The sequence below is a fragment of the Somniosus microcephalus genome, chromosome 1 (genome assembly GCF_052327205.1).
Source record: "Somniosus microcephalus isolate GS21.2 chromosome 1, FLI_Smic_1.0, whole genome shotgun sequence".
Lineage (NCBI taxonomy): Eukaryota > Metazoa > Chordata > Chondrichthyes > Squaliformes > Somniosidae > Somniosus > Somniosus microcephalus.
Window position 1 is genome coordinate 185,670,722 of NC_140987.1, and position 25,665 is coordinate 185,696,386.

The following is a 25,665-nucleotide window of genomic DNA, read 5'->3' on the forward strand; positions in this document are numbered from 1 at the left end:
TCCATTTACATCTGATTATGCTTCCATAAAGCACCTTAGGATATTTTTCTACATTAAAGGCACCATATAAATGCAAAGTTTTGTTGTTACTTCACACCTTTATATGGTATCCATCCTTAGGTTAATAAAAATATTTCATTTTTGATTTCTGCCTCATAAAGTTTGGGTTGTACGGTAAATTTTTTATTATAATATCTCTTATAAATGGTGGAGTAGGATCTGGTTATTCATAGTCAGAAGAGCTCCAAAATCTGCCAATTGAGCCATCAAATCCTGGCAGAAAATGGTGAAGAAAATGGTAATTTCCAAACATGTAGGACAAAGGTAGTGAGCAGGATTTTCATTGAGCCGTAGAGGTGGGATTGGAGGCATGTGGGGGGTTGAAATCCCGAAATCCGGGAGCACGAACCCATCCCTCCCCCAACCCGCCTCCATGTCCGTTTCAAAGGAGGCGGCTACCCGAGCCACACTGGGATCCGCCTCCCCAAGGCGGGAAGGGGATTAGTGCCAATTAACTGCCTGTTAACAGGTAGTTAACAGGCAGTTTTTAGCCTAATCCCTATTTTTATTGTTGAAGTGTGGGATTCCCGATGGCTCCAAGCCACGCCAAGTTAGCGAGGCGGGCCGTCGGGCTGAAGGGCTTGGAGGGGTCGAGATGTCCGGTGTTCAGGTGAGTGATGGGTGCATGAGTGCAGAGGTAAGTGTGTTTGGTGTGTTTAAAGTGTTTAAAGAAGTTTTACTTACCTTTACAGCCTTCTTCCCGTCAGGTCTCGGGAGTCCCTCATCTCACCGGCACAGAAGGCAGAATGGCCGCGATCTGTCAAAAATTGCAGCATTCAGCTTTCTGTTCCGGGGAGATCTCTAAATCATCCTGAGAGGAAGGAATTAACTTAGAGTACAGATTGTCAGTGTTTGACAGCTTCAAACAGCTATCAAACGCTGATATTTCATCTGTCAAAAGGTCTTGACAGATGAAATGTCAATCTGTGACATCACCTGTTGCCGGGTGGCCCTTAATTGGCCTGCTGAGTCCGCTGGGTGGGCTCAACAAGGTCAATCAAGTCAAAATCGCGTGGGTTGACTAGAACTCGATGGAGGCGGGACTACAACACCGAAAGTTGTAGTCCCGCCTCCTACCCGCCTCCTCAATAAAAATCCAGCCCAGTGTCTTGGCACAGACAGGAAATGAGGTAAACTGTAATTAGTGTTGCTGTGGGGAAGGATCAAAAGCATTAATGTTTTATCAGAGGTTCAGAACCTATCAAATGCATTTTTCCTCCTCCTGCTTCATGTTAAAATACCTCCTGTGGCAATGCCCATGGGTAGTCTGGAGCCTGGAGCATATTTATAATGTTAACCTGTCCTATCCAATTAAGGTGAATACTCAGGTAGTTCCTGTGGGTAAATGGTTTGATGTTGGAAATTTCTCCAAATTGACAGCTCTGTGGCTTCTCTCTTTGGGGAGAGGACATTTTATCTCCAGCCAACAAAAAAAAGCACAAAATTATTTTATTTCTAACATTTTTTGTATACTTAAAAAAAAAAGAGTATTCACTTGTGACCTATTAGTTTTTCAAACAAAGTGTGACATCTAAAATGCAATGTCTGGAGTGTGAGGAACTCTCAAAACTTTTATATGGATTGATGACAATAATGTGGTACCAGCTCAGTGGTGGTGGGATTGATGCTCTTTGGGAGCTGTGCGTGCCCTCAGTTCTGAGAGCTGACGTCTTGCTATCGTAGGAGTACAGCCCATTTACGTGATATCATGGTGATCTCAGAACACAGCACATGATGCACTAAGAGCAGACCAGGATCAAGGGGTGGGTTATCTGGTGCAAGCAGCTCTAAAAAGGCTGCTGGTCACCCTTCAAGCATTCCTGCTGCTGAAGGGAATTAATTGCTGGAACAAGTCAGCAAGTAGAACAGTTCCATCTCAGGATGCATCTTTGGAAGGGTAGTCCTTTATGGAGCTGAGAGACATCCACTAGGGAAGATCAGTGCTGGATGAAGGTGAGTGAAAGAGTCAATGCTGTCTAACCTATGCACCAAACCTGAGTGCAAGTGAAGAAGAAATTTGTTGGCCTCTGAAAGATGGTCAAGGCTCACATTTTGATTAATGTTACAACCTTGTTACAATGAATCCTAACAACACTGCACTATAACTTGGTGGAACATTACAAAAGGGAGAATGCACAGCATTCTGGAAAATTTTCATCTACTTTCATCTACTGTCCATAGTTAAACATAGCACTCTGCATTATTGCCATGCTAATTCATTTGTCTTGTTGTCCACTGAATGTGGCAAGCAACAAACATCAAGCACGCTGGCAACACAACGTTTATCCATGCTACATGTTCACAGACTGACATAAAGTGGCTGCTTTGCTGGCCCCTTGGATGGCACATATCTTTCCTCAGGCTCTTCATTCCTTCTACTGGGCCTTCTTTTTGTCAGAGTCATACAGTTCTACTAGAGCCTGAAAATATTCTGAATTAGAGCTGGGCCTGTATATCTCTGATGGCAAAGCCTAATGTCCAAATGGCCAAGAGATCATTGGAATAGTCAAGTCTGGAGGTAACGATGACATGGATGAGGGTTTCAGTAGCCGATGGGCTGAGGCAGAGGCAGAAATGGGCGATAAAACAGCAGTGGAAGTAGACATCTTCTCCGTACTCTGCTGCTTTTTATTAAATTATCAAATGTTCTGCTCTAATGGAGACCTATGGTGACAACACTGATGAGAAAGAGCCTTTGCATCCCAGAGTGCGTCCCTTTAGTTTAATGGGGAGAGTTTGCAACTTTTGAATGGGATTGGTAGCTCATCTGGAGTTGTGCCCAGGCAAAACTCAATAACAGCAAAGTAGGCAGCATTTTTAGTCAGTAATATATTTTCCTGTGGTTGGGTGGCTTCAAGTTGGCTTTATTTTGACTGGGCATTCCAACCTTTATTAAAATGAATGGAGTTGTCCCTGGATGGAGACAGCTCTTTCCCACCAGTAAAACCACAAGAGCGGCCTGGAAGGAATCAAATCTGAAATGGTGACTCTCCAGCAGGAACTTTGTCTATTTTTAAGAAACAGTGTTGCATATTATAAGCCTTAGAAAGATATGGGGGGAGTACTTTGAATAAAATATACTTCCCCATGAAATATATAGCAACAGTGACTGAACTTCAAAAGTAATTCATTAGTTGTAAAGTGCTTTTGGACATCCAGAGGACTTGATAAGGCACCATATAAATTCTAGTTTATTCTTTCTTTAAGGCACATTGTAGAGGGAGCTTGTAATGTATTTAATCTATGCTGTACCACACTTGGAAGAGTTTGATGATGGCACCAGTAACAGAAATTGAGAAAAGATTTTATTCCTCAACTCTGACCTCCCTCAACGTTACAATTCAGCAAAAACAAAAGATTTCCCTCCCCCCGCCCCACTACCTTATTTTTGTTATTTCCACAGTAACTTTGGTTTTAATTCAATTACAGAAAGAAATTTATTTCCATGAACAGGACCTTGTTGTACTCAAATGGCAGCAGAATGCTGCTTACAAAGAGGTCTGGGTGAAAATACATTAATATTGGCCCAGAAATTCGGGTCCCAACGCGTGAGTACCCATGGGGTACTCACGCGTGGACCCGATGGAAGTGCCGGTTTCTTGCATGCACTACGCATGCACGGGAAACCGGCACTTCCGATCCTCTGAACAAAGGGGTTCAGAGGTCGAACGTGTGCGCGCGGGAGTCTGCACGTGCGCTTTGAACTTAAGTTTTTTTTTACAGGTTTTTCCGTGAGGGTAAGTCTTTAGATTTTAGAAATGTAAAAACCAGGCGTAAGGACTGCATTTTAAAAGGTAAGTGGTCAATTAATTAAAATTAAAGCATTTTTTCCACAGGTTTATTATTTTTAAATACTTTAAAGCAAGGTAAGTTTATTTTTAGCCCCGTTTTTTATAAAATTATTTTTTTCAAAAATTTAAATTATTGTTTAAAATAGTTATTTAATGTAATTTATAGTTTATTTAAAAAGTGTGATTTAAAAAAAAAATTATTTGAAGGTTAACTACTGTTTTGGGCCCTCAGCATTCATACGTTTTGACAGGTCTTTCTGTCAATCTTATGAATGGGCTTTTCCCTCCTCCGATTGGCTGCCCGTGGCTCACGTGATCCCAGGGGACGCATCGCACTAACTACGCCCCTGGGACACGCCAGCACAGCGCGCCGGCCTCTGGGCCAGGCACCGGAGAGGAATTCTACGCAGGCCCAGAGCTCAACTGCCGGCGCGCTAGGTAAGTGTAGGTCGGGGGCTTACACCCGCGGGTAGCCCCCGACCTGAATTTCTGGGCCATTGTCAATGATTGACCCAAATCCTATTTCAGAATAATATGGTATTCTAAATCATTTATCATTGTCTGCAATGCTTAAAGGGCTAGAATAGACTCCTGTAATTATAATACAGAAAAGGTGACAAACTGAACAAACACACTCAACCAAGGGGCAGAAGACACAATTTGGGCTGGATTTTAACTCAGATACGGGCTGTTGTCGTGTTATCCAAATTTCGTGTTTCCCACACAAATCTAAATGGATGTGGGAGATTGATGCAATTTTAACTCAATTGGCCAATTGATTTCCAACATGTGGGAAGCCTTTGCAAAGGGATTTTTCTTGACTGAAAGTCCCCTCCGATGACGTCATCATTGCTGCTGTATTTAAGGTCCACAGCAACCCTTGCTTCTTCTGCAGGCTTCCAAGCTTTCTCCATTTGGTGTCAGAGGGACCTGCAGGAAAGATGACAAGCATGAGGGCAAGATCAGCTCTTCGCTTTGACGAGGCGGCACTGCAGGCATTAGTGGATGGGGCTAGGGCCAACAGGGAGGTGCTGTTCCCTTCATCAGGGAGGAAGAGGCCTCCCACTCAGACCAAGGCAGTGTGGATGCAAATGGCTGAGGAGGTCAACTCCTTGGGAGTCACCCGCAGAACCTGGATACAGTGCAGGAAAAGATTTCATGACCTTCAGCGCACTGGAAAAGTGAGTATGAATTTCCCATCACCCTCAATCTGACTCCCATTGCCTTTCCTCACCAGCACTCAGAACATAAGAACATAAGAACATAAGAAATAGGAGCAGGAGTAGGCCAATCGGCCCCTCGAGCCTGCTCCACCATTCAATAAGATCATGGCTGATCTGATCCTAACCTCAAATCTTCTATCACTCTGCATCCACCCGAACCCATGTGATCTCCCGGGAGAGGCGAAAAACCAGATAAAGACCCAATGGCCAATTTGGGAGAAAAAAATCTGGGAAATTCCTCTCCGACCCATCTAGGCGATCGAAATTCTTCCAGGAGATCACTCTGTCCCTATATTTTCTACAGTACTTACCTTCTGTAAAGGCGATCTCCACCCCAGCCAGGAACAGGAATAAAACCATCTCCTGAAATCTAACAGAATTAGAACACAGTAGGAGCAGAACAAGGCTACACGGCCCCTGGGCCCGCTCCACTACCCACAGGGCCATGACCATTCCGAACCCAGACTCATGTCCAATTTCCTGCCCGCTCCCCGTAACCCTTTATTCCCTTTACTTCTAGGAAACTATCTATTTCTGTTTTAAATTTATTTAATGATGTAGCTTCCACAGCTTTCTGGGGCAGCAAATTCCACAAACCTACCACCCTCTGAGTGAAGAAGTTTCTCCTCATCTCAGTTTTGAATGAGCAGCCCCTTATTTTAAGATTATGCCCCCTAGTTCTAGTTTCACCCATCATTGGGAACATCCTCACCGCATCCACCCGATCAAGCCCCTTCACAATCTTATATGTTTCAATAAGATCGCCTCTCATTCTTCTGAACTCCAATGAGTAGAGTCCCAATCTACTCAACCTCTCCTCATATGACCACCCCCTCATCCCCGGGATTAACCGAGTGAACCTTCTTTGTACTGACTCGAGAGCAAGTATGTCTTTTCTTAAGTATGGACACCAAAACTGTATGCAGTATTCCAGGTGCGGCCTCACCAATACCTTGTACAACTGCAGCAATACCTCCCTGTTTTTATATTCCAACCCCCTAGCAATAAAAGCCAACATTCCATTGGCCTTCTTAATCACTTGCTGCACCTGCATACTAACTTTTTGAGTTTCGTGCACCAGGACCCCCAGATCCCTTTGTACTACAGTACTTTCCAGTTTCTTGCCATTAAGATAATAACTTGCTCTATGATTTTTCCTGCCAAAGTGCATAACCTCACACTTTCCAGTATTGTATTCCATCTGCCAAATCTCTGCCCACTTACTTAGCCTGTCTATGTCCCTTTGCAGGTTTTTTATGTCCTCCTCACTCACTACTTTCCCTCCCATCTTTGTATCATCTGCAAACTTTGATATGTTACACTCGGTCCCCTCCTCCAAATCGTTAATATAGATTGTAAAGAGTTGGGGACCCAGCACTGACCCCTGCGGAACACCACTAGTTACTGGTTGCCAATCTGAGAACGAACCATTTATCCCAACTCTCTGCTTTCTGTTAGAGAGCCAATCCTCCACCCACGCCAGAATATTACCCCCAATCCCGTGATTTTTTATCTTGAGCAATAATCTTTTGTGTGGCACCTTGTCAAATGCCTTTTGGAAGTCTAAATACACTACATCCACTGGTTCCCCTTTATCCACCCTGTATGTTACTTCCTCAAAAAACTCAAGCAAATTTGTTAAACATGACTTCCCCTTCATGAAACCATGCTGAGTTTGCCCTATTAAATTATGTTTATCCAAATGTCCCGTTACTGTCTCCTTAATAATGGACTCTAACATTTTACCAACCACAGATGTTAGGCTAACAGGTCTATAGTTTCCAGCCTTCTGCCTACTACCCTTTTTAAATAAGGGTGTTACATTAGCAGTTTTCCAATCTGCTGGGACCTTTGCTGAGTCCAGTGAGTTTTGGAAAATTATTACCAATGCATCCACAATCCCTACCGCTACTTCCCTCAAGACCCTGGGATGCAAGCCATCAGGTCCAGGGGATTTATCCGCCTTGAGTCCCATTATTTTACCAAGTACCACTTCCTTAGTGATTTTAATCGTATTTAGTTCCTCCCCCCCTAGAGCCCCCTGTTTGTCCAGTGTTGGGATATTCTTAGTGTCCTCTACTGTAAAGACTGATACAAAATAATTGTTCAGTGTTTTTGCCATCTCCATGTTTCCCACCATTAATTTCCCGGTCTCATCCTCTAAGGGACCAACATTTACTTTAGCCACCCTTTTTCTTTTTATATAACTATAGAAACTTTTACTGTCTGTTTTTATATTTTTTGCTAATTTACTTTCATAATCTATCTTCCCTTTCTTAATCAATCTTTTTGTTATTTTTTGCTGTCTTTTAAAGACTTCCCAATCTTCCATCCTCCCACTAGATTTGGCTACCTTATATGCCCTTGTTTTTAGTCGGATACTATCCTTAATTTCTTTACTTAGCCACGGATGGCTATCTTTTCTTTTACACCCTTTTTTCCTCAGTGGAATATATTTTTTTTGGAAGTTGTAAAATAACTCCTTAAATGTACACCACTGGTCATGTACCGTCTTACCCTTTAATCTATTTTCCCAGTCCACTCTAATTAATTCCGCTCTCATACCTTCATAGTCTCCTTTATTCAAGCTCAGCACGCTTGTTTGAGATCCAACCTTCTCACCCTCTAATTGAATATGGAACTCAACCATGTTATGGTCACTCATTCCAAGGGGATCCTTTACTAGGACATTTTTAATTAATCCTGTCTCATTACACAGGACCAAATCTAAGGTTGCTTGCCCCCTGGTCGGTTCAGTTACATACTGCTCAAGAAACCCATCCCTAATACACTCAATGAACTCTTCCTCAAGGCTGCTCTGCCCAATTTGATTTGTCCAGTTAATATGATAATTAAAATCCCCCATAATTATAGCTGTTCCCTTATTACAAGCCTCAACTATTTCCTGATTAATACTCCGTCCAACAGAGTTGCAACTGTTCGGAGGCCTATAGACTACACCCACTAGTGTTTTTTTCCCCTTATTATTCCTTACCTCCACCCAAACTGTTTCACTATCCTGCTCCTTTGACCCAATATCATTTCTCTGTATTATAGTGATTCCTTCCTTTATTAACATAGCCACCCCACCTCCTCTCCCTTCCTGCCTGTCCTTCCTGATTGTTAAATAACCTGGTATGTTTAATTCCCAGTCATGGTCACCCTGCAGCCATGTTTCTGTAATGGCCACAAGATCATACCCATATGTCATTATTTGTGCCGTTAACTCATTCATTTTGTTACGAATGCTACGTGCATTCAGATAAAGAACTTTCAAATATGTTTTGTAACACTTAGTTCCTGTTTTTTCCCTTTTTAGTACTTTACTTTTTACTCCATACCTTCTGTCCCTTCCTGACACATTCTGTTTTTTAATTCCCCCACTGCTACCTAAGTCTATGACCTTCTCTGTTGTCATTTCTATTATTTGCTCTCTAGAAACCTCCCCCCCACTAATTAGTTTAAAGCCCTCTCTACAGCCCTAGTTATATGATTCGCCAGGACTCTAGTCCCAGCACTGGCCAAGTGGAGTCCGTCCCAACAGAACAGCTCCCTCCTGTCCCAGTACTGGTGCCAGTGTCCCAAGAAGCAAAACCCATTTCTCCCACACCAGTCTTTGAGCCACGCATTTAACTCTTTAATTTTATTTATCCTAGCCAAATTCGCTCGTGGCTCAGGTAATAACCCAGAGATTATTACTCTTGAGGTTCTGTTTTTTAATTTGACCCCTAGCTGCTCATACTCCTTTAACAGAACCGTCTTCCTTGTCCTATCTACGTCGTTTGTACCAACATGGACCACGACAACTGGATCCTCCCCCTCCCACTGCAAGTTTCTTTCCAGCCCAGAAGAGATGTCCTTAACCCTGGCACCAGGCAGGCAACACAGCCTTCGGGACTCCCGCTCTTGACTGCAGAGAACCCTATCTATCCCCCTAATGATACTATCCCCTACCACTACAACATTTCTTTTTACTCCCTCCACTTGAATGGCCCCCTGTACCACGGTGCTGTGGCCAGGTTGCTCATCCTCCCTGCAATCTCTTCCTCCACACCCCACTTGACACTGACATCCATGCACCCTTACCCATTCCCTCTCTATCTATGCTCACATTCACATAACTATTCCACCACGCAGCCCTCACACTCCCTATCACTCTGATGCTTTGAACACAACACAACTCAACCTCCACTTGTCTCCCTCATTGCAGGAAAAGAGAGCTCACAACAAAAGAGAGTGAGCCAGGACAGGAGGAGGGACAGCCTCATTAGCCCACCTGACCCCCTGGGAGGAGGCCGTCCTGGAAATCATGGGCATTGAGGATGATTCATGCGTGGGGGACAGACAGACGGGTGCAACACAGCAAGCTGGTGACAGAAAAGTTTCCCATCTCTCTCTTTGACATTGCATGAGTCACTGATAATGATTGTGAAGCTGTAACAGATGGACTTATGTGCATCTGCAAAAAGCTATGTGCATGTAGCCTTTGCATCACATCTCTGACTCTTTCCTTTACTCCACCACAGGACCATCACAAGCATCTATCCCCCCTAGCCAGGAAGAAGAGGCTGAGCAGCCAGACTCCTCAGAGGAAGCTGCAACCTCTGACAGTGCAGTGTCACCAGAATTCAGCGCACCCAGCACCAGTGCAGACACTCACACATCGGTGGGACCTTCGGGACATAGAGTAGTGTTGTCACCTGGTGTATCACAGCTCACAAGTGAGCATCAGCAGATTGTGGAGACAGGGACAGCAATGGAGAGTCCTAGTCGGAGGGCGCAGGACTCTGCCAGCTCGGCTCAGCAGCATGTTGACCCTCTGCCTCTGGGTCCATCCATAAGATCAGAGGTGATGCAACTCCAGGCACAGATGCAGGAGTCTCTGGCAGGTTTTGTCTCTAGGATCGCTGCGAGTGTGGAGCGAATGGAGGAGCCCATAGTGAACATGAGCAGAGTCTTTGTGGAGTCATTGGTGCATGAACGCATCCCTACAGAAAGGATGGCTACCTCTGTGGAAATGATTGCTACCTCCATGGTAAGGCTGGCTACCATACAGGAGAGGATGGCTACGGTAGAGGAGAGGAGGGCTACGGCCATGGGGGAGCTTAGTCGCCAGGGTACAGAAAACATGGTCATTGTTCAGAATAGAATGACATCTCTTGAGGAGCGATGGGCATCTATTGAACAGAGAAACCAGACCTTCATGGAAGTCCTTCTGAGTAGGACTGCCATTGCAGATACGGGTCCGCATGGCCCCCCCTGATGTGCAGCAAGGTGCTCTCCAGCCACTTGCAGGCGCTGAGGGGGACCTGACCCATGAGAGGGAGGTTGGTGGCATACCTCAAGAAAGTGGGGGCTCCTCTCCAAGCGCTCACACTTCCATGCCACTGCAGAGCCCTCGGTCAGAGCCCCACCGGAGTCCACACCCAACTGAGATAGACGTCTCAACCCCTGCACAGCTGCAGGAGCAGCAGACTGTTGACGAGCCCCCACAGGCTCGCAACCCCAGAGGACACCCGCCAAAGGTGTCGAGACAGGAACAGCAGGAAAGTGAGCAAGGGGCCTCCACATCTGCTGAAGCCACAGGGGAAGCACTACGTAGGAGCACGCATAACAGGAAGATAAAGCACAAGTAGTCACAAGGGTAGTCACTTGGGTGGAATTTTGCGTTTAGTGTAAAAATGCCATCACGGCGTAATTGTACATAAAAATTCTGATGGCAAATGTTGTAGTTGTGGCGTCTGTCATTCCGCTATTGGGACTTCCACATTGAGCCCTTAGGAATACTTGCAACTGTCAGAATGGTGGTCGGAGTACTAGGAATCCTCTGGTTCTTGGCCATTGTCAATGCTCTGGTAAGAAGCTGCAAGGCAAAAGTGTTTGGTTGACTAGGCTAAGCAAATCTGGCCAGGATGAATGCGTTCCTTGCATCCCGGGCAGCAATGTTCTTGCATAATGCTGCCGCTGGTTGATGAGCCTCTGCAGGATGTTCGTTTTCGCCCTTCTCCTCCTCCTCCTCCTCCTCATCGGAGGAGGATATGTGAGGAGCCACTTGGTCCTCAGGAATCTGCAAGCCATGACGCTGTGCCATGTTGTGAAGTGCACAGCAAACCACGATGATTCTGGAGACCCTGGCTGCTGAGTACTGCAGGGCTCCACCTGATCTATCCAGGCATCTGAAGCGCATCTTCAGCAAACCGATGGTTTGCTCGATTATGGCTCTGGTGGACATGTGGCTGGAGTTGTAGCTCTCTTCAGCTTCGTTGGATGGGCTCCTCAATGGCGTCATCAGCCATGTCCTCAGGGGATAGTCCTTGTCTCCAAGTAGCCATCCGTTAAGTTGGTCTGGCGGACTGAATAGCGGAGGCACACTAGACTGGTGCAGTATGAAGGAGTCATGGCAACTGCCAGGGTACATGGCACAAACATGCAAAATTTCCTTCTTGTGGTCACACACTAGCTGAACGTTAAGGGACTGGAAGCCCTTGCAGTTGACAAAAATACCTGGATTGCGATGGGGTGCCATAAGGGCCACATTTGTGCAGTCATCGACGCCCTGCACCCTTGGAAAACCTGCCAGATGAGCTAATCCAACCGCTCGCGCCGTGACACTTGCTCGACCCTTGGTGAAATGGATGTGATTGTGTGCGAGGGCAAAGAGGGCATCGGTTACCTGCGTGATGCAAGTGTGTGCAGCCGCCTGGGAGATGTCTGCTGATGTCTGCTGCTGATCCCTGGAATGAGCCTGAGGCAAAAAAGTTGAGTGCGGTGGTGACTTTGATGGCCACTGGTAATGCTTGTCCACCTGGTCCTCTGGGCAGCAGGTCTTGCTGTAGCATTGCGCAGATGTCAGTCACTACCTCTCGCGAAAGTCGGAGCCGTCTTTGGCACTGCTGCTCAGACATGTTGAGATAGGTGACCCTGCATCTGTAGACACTGTTTGGGGGTATCTCCTGCACCGACGGGCTTCCAGGCGCTGGCCCCTTCTGGCCTGTGCAGCCTCAGTTGGGTGAGCAGCAGCCTGGCGCTCCTGCTGCTGCTGCTGTTGTTGGTGCTGCTGTTGTTCCTGGTTCTGCTGCTGCTGCAGCTGGTGCACTAGCTCCTCTAATGCCCAGATGTGAAGGAAATAAATGGCTCCCATGCTTCTGGTATATGCCTCCGTTGAGGAAGCACTGAATGAAGGTGGCGAGAGGGGTTTCCCAGAAGGTCACAATGGAGATGGGTGTGAGGCACCAACCTTCCACAGGTGTTGTTAAGCCTTGTAAAAGTTGCCCCAGACCTGAGACCACGAAGTCCTGCCACCTGCAAATGATGGCTGATCAAATCTCTTCTTTAATGGTTGACCTGCAGTTGATAGTCAGCAATCCAATAATGCTCCCGCCAGGTTTCACATTTGTGTTTCCCACCAGGCGTGTTTTCCGTGGGAAAAGGGTTAAATTTGCAAGGGCCTGTTAAAATAGGATTATAGAGGCCATTTAGTGGTTATTATGGGCTTTAAAGACCAGTCCCGCCTGTTGGATGCGGGACGGAGTTGGGACCATCAGACACGCCTGAGTTAAAATTGCTCAGAGTCGGGAACTGTTAAGTCTGTGTGTTATAGTGATAATTACTACACAGACTACAAGAGTAAATTCAACAGGTCTTTACTGGTTGGAGGTAGGGACTATACTGAATACAATATTAATACACAGTGTTTATATACCGGTGTGGTCACCACCGGTATTACGTATACAGCAGCCAGAGAAAGTAGTACATCTCTTAAGGTGGAACAGGCTTAAGTTCTCTTAAGGTGGAACAGGTTACATACACCACAATCCTCCCTTTTTATCTTAACAGTCATATCCCCATTTAACATAACATAATAACATATATACATATATAACTTCAGGTATAACAGTTCAAAGGTTCAGTCTCTCAGGAGGCTTTCTGATGCGGCTTGGATAACGCCTCTCAGTAGTCTCTGATTCTTGTTGTTGAGGTGCCTCCTCTATTTGGTTTCCAATGTATTGGGTGTCATCATCATCAAGTACATTCCCTGCCGAGGTAGATGCCTCAGGTTCATTAACGTCTTCCACAGTTGTCTGTCACAACCATGGGTTTGACCCTTGCTCTCGACTCTACCAGTTGATCCACATGACGCCTTATCACATTATGACCAATATCTACTGTGTACATCAGAGGTCCTTGTCTGGCCCGAATTGTTCCGGACTGCCATTTTTCGTTTCCATAGCCCCTTGCCAACACTGGTTGTCCTACGTCGAAAGTTCGAGTGGTCTTGTTGTTAATATGCCGAAACTGTTTGTTTTCCACTTCCCTCCGCACATTTGGTTTTAACAAGTCCAACTTGGACTGCAACCTCCTGTTACAAAACATCGCAGGACTTTGGTTAGTCATTGCATGATCGGCGTTTCGATATGACATCAGGAACTTGTCGACCTTGTGTTGCAGCGGAATCTGATCATCGTTCATGGCCTTAATTGCCTTTTTGAATGTCTGGACAAATCTTTCAGCCAACCCGCTTGTCGCCGGATGATATGGGGCAGAGGTATTGTTTTACTCCATTCTTCTTTAAGAATTGTCGGAATTCTTCCGATACAAACTGTTGTCCGTTGTCCGAACAGATCTGTTCTGGCAATCCGTTCCTTGCGAATATTGTTCTTAACACCGCAATTGTCTTTTCTGAAGTAGTGGTATTCATCTTGATGACTTCTGGCCATTTGGAATGTGCGTCCGCCGCGATTAGGAACATGGAGTCCATGAATGGACCAGCAAAGTCAATGTGTACGCGTTGCCATGGGGCTGAAGGCCATTCCCATGGGTGTAGCGGTGCTATCGGAGGTGCATTTTGCACTTTTTGGCACCCAGCGCAGCTTTTCGTTAACTCCTCAATCTGTTGGTCAATACCCGGCCACCATACATAAGCCCCAGCAAGACTTTTCATTTTAACTCCCCCCAGATGACCTTCATGCAGTTCGTTTAAAACTCTTTCCCTTAACTTGTCCCGTACATCAAGATACCATGGCAGACGGACAGCTGGTCTCGCCTTGCCAAAAATGCCGGTAACAGAGGATCACCCCGTGTTGGCCATCCTTTCACTGTCACCTCGTAGACTCTGGACAGTGTCGGGTCGTTCCTGGTTTCTCTTTCAATACTTGCATTGGTGACTGGTAAACACTCGATGATGGTCGAATGAAATAACTCAACAGGGTCAACTTTCGTCGTGTCTTCTTCTTCAGGTAGTGGCAGGCGCGACAGCCCATCAGCATTGCCATGCTGTTTCGTACCTTTGAATTCTATTTGATATTGATGTGCCCCTAGGAAAAGAGACCATCTCTGGAGACGCTGCGCTGTCATCACCGAAACACCCTTCTTAGGGTTAAAAATGGATACCAACAGTTGATGGTCTGTCAGAAGTGTGAATTTTTGGCCCTGCAGGTAATGATTAAACTTCTTCACTCCCCATACAAGGCTAAGAGCCTCCCTATCGATCTGCGCATAGTTGCGTTCAGCGGAGGTCAATGATCTGGATGCAAACGCGACTGGCCTTTCCGTGCCATTTGGTAACTTGTGTGAGAGTACTGCCCCAATACCATATGGAGAAGCATCACAAGCCAACCGAACAGGCAGTGTCGGGTTGAAGTGAGCCAACACTTCCTCTGAGGTGATCAATTCTTTGCTTTTGCGAAATGCCTTCTTACAGTTTTCGCCCCATTCCCATGGTACCCCTTTCTGTAAAAGAGCGTTTAATGGGTGCAGTACCGTGGATAGATTTGGCAGAAATTTATGGTAATAGTTAATTAATCCTAGAAACGACCTCAACTGAGAGACATTCTCCGGAGCGGGAGCCTTTACAACTGCCTCAATCTTGTCAGGAGACTTATGAAGCCCCTCCCGGTCAATGACATGGCCACAGTACGAGATCCGCTTCTGGAAGAACTCACATTTCTGCCGATTTACTCTAAGTCCATACTCTTTCAGTCTGTTGAACACCAGTTCCAAGTTTGCGAGATGTTGTTCATCACCATCACCTGTGATCAGAATATCATCCAGGTAACATTGTGTGCCTGGAATTCCCTGTAATACCTGCTCCATGGCCCTCTGCCAAATTGCTGGAGCCGATGCCACTCCAAAAACCAGCCTATTGTACCGGTACAACCCTCGATGCGTGTTGATCGTGAGGTATTGGCGTGACTCTTCCTCAACCTCCATCTGCAAGTACGCCTGTGCCAGGTCTATCTTGGTGAAGTGTTTCCCGCCAGACAATGAAGCGAAAATATCCTCAATCCGTGGAAGCGGATACTGCACCGTGTGAAGCACCGGATTAACGGTGATTTTGAAGTCTCCACAGATGCGAACCTTCCCTGGATCTCCTGGCTTGTTGCTCGCAGGACGTTTCATAATGGGAATAATGGGCGTAGCCCACTCACTCCAATCTACCTTAGACAGTACACCTGAACGTTCTAGTGCTTCCAGTTCCGCTTCAACAGTAGGTCGTATTGCATAGGGTACCGGTCTGGCTTTAAAAAATTTTGGTTGTGCATGTTCATCAATCTTGATGTTTGCCGTAATTCCTCTCAGTGTTCCCAGTCCCTGCTGGAACACCTCTTTAGCATCATCCAATATTCTGGACAATCGTTTAGGTTTGACATCTGTTTCCCCGGAATCTACCGTTAGTGCCTTCAAGGAGTGCCAGTCCATATTCATTTTCCTAATCCACTCCCATCCTAGTAGTGGTGGACCTCCTTCAGGTAGCACATATAAGTCCATTACTTGGCTTTCTTCGCCCTTGTGGACCACTTCTACCTCTATTTTTCCGATGGGGTACACTCTTTGCCCCGTGTATGTTTTCAATATAATCTCCGTATCCTGTAGGGGAATATGTTGGAATAACCTTCTGTAATCTTTCTTATTCATGACCGTCAATGCCGATCCAGTGTCCAATTCCATTTTTACTTGGACTCCTGCTATCTGAAGAGTGACCCAAGTTGTCTGGAGATCTGTATCCTTACCAACGTTGTGTACTCTTAAGCTATCCAGTTCATTACTGCTAGCGTCTGAATCTGACTTCTGTTCGGTCAAACTGTTCTTTGTCACCTTGTGTACCTTTGCGTATTTTCCTTGCAGTGAATTTTTGTTGCTGGTCTTCTTTCCTGACCGGCATACTTTAGCTATGTGGCCAAGTCTGCCACACGTTCTGCATTCTTGGTTTTTAAACCAACACTGGTTCTGATCGTGCGTTGTCTTTCCACAATGATAACATTTGACAGAACTCAAACCCAATTTGTTTGTACCGAGTTCCGGTGACCGTAGCTGCGTTGCTGCCGTGCCTCTCGCTGCGGCTTCGTGTGCTGCTGCCATAGTGACCGCCTTCTCAAGCGTCAGCTCATTCTCCTCAAGCAGTCGCTTTTGTGTATCCTGTTCAAATAAACCACACACAAATTTATCTCGTAGTGCCTCTGTCAGTCCCGTTCCAAACTGACAATATTTTGCTAGCTTACGTAATTCCATCAAATATTCAGCATTGCTTTCATTCTGCAGCTGCCTTCTGTCATAAAATTTAAATCGTTCCGCTAGCATCAGCGGCGTGGGGTTTAGATGATTTTTCAGGACAGTAACAATCTCATCGAACGTCTTATCCGCCGGTTCATCTGGTGATAACAGGTGTTTCAATTGCCAGTATGTCTTCGCACCCATTAAATTTAATAATGTTAGTGCTTTATCTGCATCAGGAATTTTATTTGCCTTACAATAATTTTGTATGCGTTCTACATACATGGCCCAATCTTCGATGTCACTATCAAAGGTATTAATGTTCCCATGTTTAGGCATCGTTGCAATTTATTGTATTTTTATGTTATCCAAGGTGGCGGCTTCCCGCTCTTGTCGTCGTCCTCCGCCCACAAAATGGCGGTTTTCCCGCGCTTGGCGGTCTTCAACCGTCCCCCGACGCTGTCTCCGCTTCACCGCGGCTCTCGCGCCTTCAGTTTCCCCAGACGCTGCGCCTTTTAGCCCGAATGCGGCCCTTATCTCCGGTCGCGATCGATGTCCCCGCGCTGCGCCTCTCGCTCGAAAGCGGCCCGGCCCTTATCTCCGGTCGCGATCGATCTCACCGCCCTTATTCCTCCGTCTTCCCAGCCCCGTCTGTACAGCCAACGCGGTTGGCTTTCTGTCGCATCGCTGCCCAGCTTACCCACCACCGAGGTAGAAAAGAAGAAAGCTGACAGTCGCTGATGGAGGGTTTGAGGTCAGGATGTCTTCTGCACTCCGGTTTCTCGATGCCTGCCGCTCGACGTGTCTTCCAGTAGGGTGATGAGGGTGGAAACCTCTCTTCGACGTCCTGTCTGTGGACGAAGCCGCCGTGGAAATAACTGCCGCAAGGTAAGAATCGGATTCGTCGCCACTGTTAAGTCTGTGTGTTATAGTGATAATTACTACACAGACTACAAGAGTAAATTCAACAGGTCTTTACTGGTTGGAGGTAGGGACTATACTGAATACAATATTAATACACAGTGCTTATATACCGGTGTGTTCACCACCGGTATTACGTATACAGCAGCCAGAGAAAGTAGTACATCTCTTAAGGTGGAACAGGCTTAAGTTCTCTTAAGGTGGAACAGGTTACATATACCACAGGAACCAGGCGAGGGGGGGGTCCCGCCCGCCAGTTATTGCGATTTTAACCCCCCACACGCCTCCAAGCCGACTCCACGGCTCAATGAAAATCGAGCCCCATCAGTGTGAGGGTCAACAGATCTATGCAGCACTCTTCCAGTGATTGGTTGCATCTGGTCTCATGTTTTATCAACCTGGCATAGACAACAGCGGGAAAGATGTGACAACCCTGCTCATGAGATTCTTGGCCTGGTGCAAGAATAAGGCTCAGTGTATGCCTTCTGCCCTCACCCCTGCCCCTCCCTCCCGGAACCACGATAGGGTTCCCCTTGTCCTCACCTTTCACGACACCAGCCTCCACATTCAACGGATCATCCTCCGGCATTTCCGCTACCTCCAAAGTGATCCCACCACCAAACGTATCTTCCCCTCCCCTCCCCTTTCAGCATTCTGCAGGGACCGCTCCCTCCGAGACACCCTAGTCCACTCCTCTATCACCCCAAACAGCCCTTCCCCTTCGCCTGGCACCTTCCCGTGCAAGCGCAGGAGATGTAACACCTGCCCCTATACCTCCCCCCTTCCCACTGTCCAGGGCCCCAAACATCCCTTCCAGTTGAAACAGCGATTTACTTGTACTTCTCGCAATCTAGTATACTGTATTTGCTGCTCACAATGCGGTCTCCTCTACATTGGGGAGACCAAACGCAGATTGGGTGACCGCTTTGCGGAACACCTCCGTTCAGTCCGTAAGGGTGACCCTGAGCTTCCGGTCGCCTGTCACTTTAATTCACCGCTCCATTCCCACTCGGACCTCACCGTCCTTGGCCTCTTGTATTGTTCCACGGAAGCTCAACGTAAACTCGAGGAACAGCACCTCATCTTCCGATTAGGCACTCTGCAGCCTTCCGGACTCAATATCGAGTTCAACAATTTCAGATCATAAGCTCGGCCCCCATTTCATTTTTTCTTGTAATTTTTCCACTCCTTTTCCCCCCCCCCCTTTCCTTTTGTTTCTCTCTCACACCTGGCAGCTATCTTTTGCCCTGCCAGTACACTTTACACCTAATCTCAGCCTATTACCATCTCGTCTAGCTTCTAATCTCTTTTACTTCTTTTGTTTCTTTTATTCGTTTGTCCGATCGCAGCCCTGCCTTCGATCTAGTTTCTTTTCTTTCCAGTTTTGTTGAAGGGTTCGACCCGAAGCGTCAACTCAAATTTCTCTCCACGGATGTTGCCTGACCTGCTGAGTTTTTCCAGCATTTTCTGTTGTTATTTCAGTGTATGTTTGGTTGCATTCAAATGTCTGTACAGCTTGCAGAGTTTTGATTCCAGGACACACTACAACACATGGAATTAAAAATAAAAGGATAAGCAATTTACTGTAATTCAAAATGCAAAAAATGTTGACAAGAGGCATAAATATTTACTCAGTTCTAGATAGCTTGATAAAACAAAGAGAGCTGAAAATATAACAAAAAGACAAATAAAAAGCAGAAAACTACCTATACTAGAAATCTGAAATAAAACTAGAAAATGCTTGAAAAACGCAGCATGTCACTCAGCAATTGAGGAGGGAACAAATAAGTTAACATTTCAGGCATACAGCCCTTCATGAGATGACCTGCTGTGTGATTCCAACACTTTTTGTTTTTGTTGCAAAAATAAAGACCTATTAGAAAGAGGTTCACAGCACGATGTAATGATGATCCCAGACAGTGGTCAAACTGATACTTCAAGTGAATAAACAAGTGAAGTTAAAGAGTAAAATGTAATGGCTGCACATTTTTCATTCAACCTTAAAGAACAATTGCCAGGCCTTATAAGATCAACAAAAGTGACATTTAAAGACACATATGGACTTGGGTGGTTCTGAACACTCACCAGTGAGTACTTTGTTGACTAATGTTAAGCATCCCAGGAAAAAATACAAAGAGGAGCAGGGAATTCTCCTAGTACCCTTTCAACATTCCTCCCACAATAAACTCTACCAAATAGTTGACTAATCATTCATTTCATTGCTGTTGTATTTTAACTTCAATGGAAATAAAAATCAGGAGAGATGTAAAATGGACTGCCGATTCGCTATCACCCATTTTACACAATCACACTTTATTTATTTTAGCTGCTAATCTAGTCCTGCGAGGTGCTTCCTGAATGAGATGAGGTTGAGTGCAAATGATTGGGATGGTTCCCCTTTTTCAGCCTTGGAGACCTGAGTTGACTCTTGCCTTCTTGCCTTGGGGTAGCTGCTACCAAGTGCTAAGAAGTAGTTGTAGATGGGGAGAATGGATTGTTTGTGGCACTTCCTTGTGAATATTGTTGTTTAAAGTAAACATGGCTTGATCACATAGAGTTTTGAGTTCATTTTTGTGTACATGTTCAACTTTTGGCAGTGGGATGATGGCTGAGGAAATGGAGACTTCTTTCTTGTGAAGGAACTTGGCAAAAGTCTTGGACAATCATGGACTTTGTGAGGGTGTTGGGGGAGAACAGGCCAGTGTGAAGTGACTTTATTTTGATGAGTCAACCATCATTTTTTGAAAGCACTGGGCTATCAATTGTCCTCTCCTTGCTCTGGCAGCTGACTCTCCTGTTTCACTTCCTCTCATTCCTGCGGAACTGCCTCATGTTGTGGGCTGCAGGTGTTGTCTCTCTCTCATCGTCAGTGTCACAATCACCTTTAGGTTCCAAAGGCAGGAAGCCTTTCTTCATGGCAATATTATGAAGCATGCAACATGCCACAATGATCCTGGAGACTCTGGCTGGGTTTTACTACAGTGCTCCACCAAATTTATCTAGGTACCTAAAACAAAATTTTGGAACACATCCGGTCTGCTCTATGCCACTTCTTGTGGTCACATAGCTTCATTTTATCAGTTCTCCACAGGTGTCTGTGGAAGCCTCACTAGAGTTATCAGCCATGAGTAGCAGGAATAGCCTTGATCATCAATGAACCAGCCTGATACATGGCATTGAGTCATGAGGGCTGGAATGGTGGATTGTTGCATGATCAAAGAGTCGTGGCAGCTCCCTGGGTATTGGTATTAACTTGCAGGATCAGGTGATTAACATTGCACACTAACTGCACATCAATAGAATGGAAGTCCTTTTTGATCATAAAATAGATGGGTTTTCATATTGGGTTTTGAGTGGCACGAGTTCCATCAATTGCTGCCTGCAGCCAGCCAGCCTATTCCTCCTTGCTTTTCTATTTTTAATGGGAAGAAAATTAATTGTACAGAGCTCATGAAGCGAGCATTGTGTGCCTTTCTTGAGGCAGCAGTGAGATGCTGACTGGCTAATGTGACACAGGTCATCTGATATTGCCTTGAAGTACCCAGATGCAAAGATGTTTAAGGCAGTGGTGACCTTGACAGATAGTTCTCCTGCTGGAAATAGGCTGCAGGTCATCAGCCAGCAGTTGACATATTTCCCCAATAGCCTCTGGGATAAGCACAGCTTTCTCATGTTCAGAGAAGTCTAAGTAATACCTTCTTGATTTGTAGACTCTGGTGGCTGAGTGTTCACATGTAGGGATGAGATGCTGTCTAAGAAGCCTCAATCTAATAGCCACTAATCTGGTCATTTTCATGTTGCCCTCCTCATAACACAATAATAAAAGTATTCCCAAAGGGAAATCTATGTCTAGAGTGCTAAGCATTACTTTGAGCAGAGCTGAGTAAAGGTAGCAGCAAAAGTCTTAACTCCCAAAGCACTTTAAATAGCACTATGGAGGCAAAGTAACACCAATCTTCACTATGAGCATACAAAATGGCTGCCACCAACTGTATCTGCCGCAGGGATATCTGCCAGAGCTAAAAAAAATGTAAATGTGTTTATGGGATCTGGGCAAGGACAGCATTTACTGCCCATTCCTAGTTGCCTTTGAGAAGGTGGTGGTGAGCTGCCTTCTTGAACCGCTGCAGTCCGTGTGGTGATGGCCCTCCCACAGTTCTGTTAGGTAGGGAATTCCAGGATTTTGACCCAGCGACGATGAAGGATCAGCCATATACTTCTAAGTCACGATGGTGTGTAACTTGGAGGGGAACTTGGAGGTGCTGCCCTTGTCCTTCTAGGTGGAAGAGGTCGCGGATTTAGGAGGTGCTTCCGAAGAAACCTTGGCGAGTTGCTGTAGTGCATCTTGTAGATGGTACACACTGCAGCCACGGTACGCCAGTGGTGGAGGGAGTGAATGTTTAAGGTGGTGGATGGGGTACCAATCAAGCGGCTGCTTTGTCCTGGATGGTGTCGAGCTTCTTGAGTATTGTTGGAGCTGCACTCATCCAGGCAAGTGGAGAGTATTCCATCACACTCCTTACTTGTGCCTTGTAGATGGTGGAAAGGCTTTGGGGAGTCAGGAGGTGAGACACTCACTGCAGAATACCTAGCCTCTGACCTGTTGCCACAGTATTTATGTGGCTGGTCCAGTTAAGTTTCTGGTTAATGGTGGCCCCCAGGATGTAGATAGTGGGGGATTCGGCGATGGTAATGCCATTGAATGTCAAGGGGAGGTGGTTAGACTCTCGCTTGTTGGAGATAGTCATTGCCTGGCACTTCTGTGGCGTGAATGTTACCTGCCACTTATCAAACCAAGCCTGAACGTCATCCAGATCTTGTTGCATGCAGGCATGGACTGCTTCATTATCTGAGGAGTTGTGAATGGCGCTGAACACTGTGCAGTCATCAGCGAACATCCCCATTTCTGACCTTATGTTGGAGGGAAGGTCATTGATGAAGCAGCTGAAGATGGTTGGGCCTAGGACACTGCCCTGAGGAACTCCTGCAGCAATGTCCTGGGGCTGTGATGATTGACATTCAACCACCACAACCATCTTTCTTACTGCTAGGTGTGACTCCAGCCAGTGGAGCGCTTTCCCCCCATTTCCCATTGACTTCAGTTTTACTAAGGCTCCTTGATGCCAGACTCGGTCAAATGCTGCTTTGAGGTCAAGGGCAGTCACTCTCACCTCACCTCTGGAATTCAGTTCCTTTGTCCATGTTTGGACAAAGGCTGTGATGAGGTTGGGAGCCGAGTAGTCTTGGCGAAACCCAAACTGGCCATCAGTGAGCAGGTGCCGCTTGATAGCACTGTCGATGACACCTTCCATCACTTTGCTGATGATTGAGAGTAGACTGATGGGGCGGTAATTGGCCAGGTTGGATTTGTCCTGCTTTTTGTGGATCGGACATACCTGGGCAGTTTTCCACATTGTCGGATAGATGCCAGTGTTGTAGCTGTACTGGAACAGCTTGGCTAGAGGCACGGCTAGTTCTGGAGCACAAGTCTTCAGCACGATAGCCGGGATGTTGTCGGGGCCCATAGACTTCGCTGTATCTAGTGCGCTCGGCCGTTTCTTGATATCACATGAAGTGAATCAAATTGGCTGAAGAATGGCTTCTGTGATGGTGGGGACCTCGGGAGTAGGCCGATATGAATCATCCACTTGGCACTTCTGGCTGAAGATGGTTGCAAACGCTTCAGCCTTGTCTTTTGCACTCACGTGCTGAGCTCCACCATCATTGAGGATGGGGATATTCTTGGAGCCTCCTCCCGTTAGTTGTTTAATGGTCCACCATCATTCACGACTACAGAGCTTTGATCTGATCCGTTGATTGTGGGATCGTTTAGCCCTGTCTATAGCATGCTGCTTCTGCTTTTTAGCATGCATGTAGTCCTGTGTTGCAGCTTCCCCGGGTTGGCACTTCATTTTTAGATACGCCTGGTGCTACTCCTGGCAAGCTCTTTTACACTCCTTGTTGGTCGTAATGGTAGAGTGAGGACTATACCGGGCCATGAGTTTACAGATTGTGGTGGAATACAATTCTGCTGATGGCCCACAGTGCCTCATGGATGCCCAGTTTTGAGCTGCTAGATCTGTTCTGAATCTATTCCACTTAGCACGGTGGTAGTGCCACACAACACGATGGAGGGCGTCCTCAGTGTTAAGACAGGACTTTGTCTCCACAATGACTGTGCGGTGGTCACTGCTACCAATACTGTCATGGAAAAATGCATCTGCGACAGGTAGATTGGTGAGGACAAGGTCAAGTAGGTTTTCCCTTGTGTTGGTTCTCTCACCGCCTCTTGCAGGCCCAGACTGGCAGTTATGTCCTTCAGGACTCGGCCAGCTTGGTCAGTAGTGGTGCTACTGAGCCACTCTTGGTGATTGACATTGAAGTCCCCCACCCAGAGTACATTCTGTGCCCTTGCTTCTGTCAGTGCTTCTTCCAAGTGGTGTTCAACATGGAGGAGTACTGATTCATCAGCTGAGGGAGGGCGGTAGGTGGTAATCAGAAGGAGGTTTCCTTGCCCATGCTTGACCTGAAGCCATGAGACTTCATGGGGTCTGAAGTCAATGTTGAGGACTCCCAGGGCCACTCCTTCCCGACTGTATCTCACTCTGCCACCACCCCTGGTGGGTCTGTCCTGCCGGTCGGACAGGACATACCCAGGGATGGTGATGGAGGAGTTTGGGACATTGGCTCAAAGGTATGATTCTGTCAGGCTGTTGCTTGTCTAGTCTGTGGGACAGCTCTCCCAATTTTGGCACAAGTCCCCAGATGTTGGTGAGGAGGACTTTGCAGGGTCGACTGGGCTGGGTGCGCTGTGGCCGTGCCCACAGCCGAGGTCGATGCCGGGTGATCCATCCTGTTTCATTTTTATTTGTAGCAGTTAGTTACAACTGAGTGGCTTGCTAGGCCATTTCAGAGGGCAGTTAAGGGTCAACCACGATTGCTGTGGGTCTGGAGTCACATATAGGCCAGACCAGGTAAGGACAGCAGGTTTCCTTCCCTAAAGGACATTAGTGAACCAGATGGGTTTTTACGACAATCCGATAGTTTCATGGTTACCATTACTGATACTAGCTTTTTATTCCAGATTTATTTAATTAACTGAATTTAAATTCCCCAGCTGCCGTGGTGGGATTTGAACTCACATCTCTGGCTCTTTAGTTCAGGCCTTTGGATTACTAGCCCAGTGACATTACCACTACGCTACCATTCCCATATTACTGCCACCTTTATAGTGATGTTAATTATTGGGGGTGTATTGATGCAGAAATGGAGGGAATGAGTCAGAGAGGTTGGTCACGCCCCCTTGACCCATTTACATGGGGCGGTAAGCACTTCTGGTGGGTCTTAAAGGGGACTGGTGGTTTTTTGGGAAAAGAGTGCAGGTGAAGTTTTTTTGGGGGGGCAGATTTGATGCAGTTGCCTTAAATAACCGATTCTGCCCTTTTTACTGGCCCAAAATGGGTGTTAACTCTGAGGAGATTCCCTCCCAAAGTGTCACTAATGTGGTGACAGAGAAACCTGAGGCTCAGAACATCGCTCTCCATTGGCTGAGAGAAGAAGCATGATAATAAAAGTCAGCAGAAGGCTCCCAAAGGGGATAGAATTGGCTAAAAATTGGGTTGCACCCAAAAACGGGTGCGAGGATCCTGATGCACGATCACCCATGACCGTTGAAAGGAATGCAGGCAGCACGCGACCTGCATGCTGCCTGCTAATTATAATGATTGTAGCGTTCAACCCAATGGTGAATGTGCTGCTGAGTGGTTGAATGCTCAGCAGGGGGCCCAAGTTTGTGCGAGGCTAGCACCAATGAAAGCTAGCCTCTACTTTTTAAAGGCAGTCTGCACCTCCTAAAGGGGAGGTTCATTCTGCCTCTGCTCATGCAACTGGCTGGGGGAGACAATGCAAATGTCACAACAGCTTCGTGAGCATGGAGCAAGGTTCACTGATGCAGCACTGAAGGCCGTGGTAGAGGAGATAGAAAGGAGGAGAGAGGTCCTATTTTCACAGGGGGCAAGAAGTTCTCGATGAAAACTCAAAAACACCAATGGGAGCAAATAGCCATAGCTGTCAATGCCAGCAGTGTCAGCCCGAAGAGCTCGCTGCAGTGCAGGAGGAATTTTAATGACATCACACGCATGGTCAAGGTCAGTGAATTAATCTTCAAAGGCCATAACCCA

At 46.4% G+C, this 25,665-nt stretch overlaps 1 pseudogene; it reads right to left on the reverse strand.

Moving 5' to 3' along the window:
- The window catches only part of LOC147124502 (uncharacterized), a 453,926-nt pseudogene that overhangs the window by 237,726 nt on the left and 190,535 nt on the right, over positions 1 to 25,665 (reverse strand).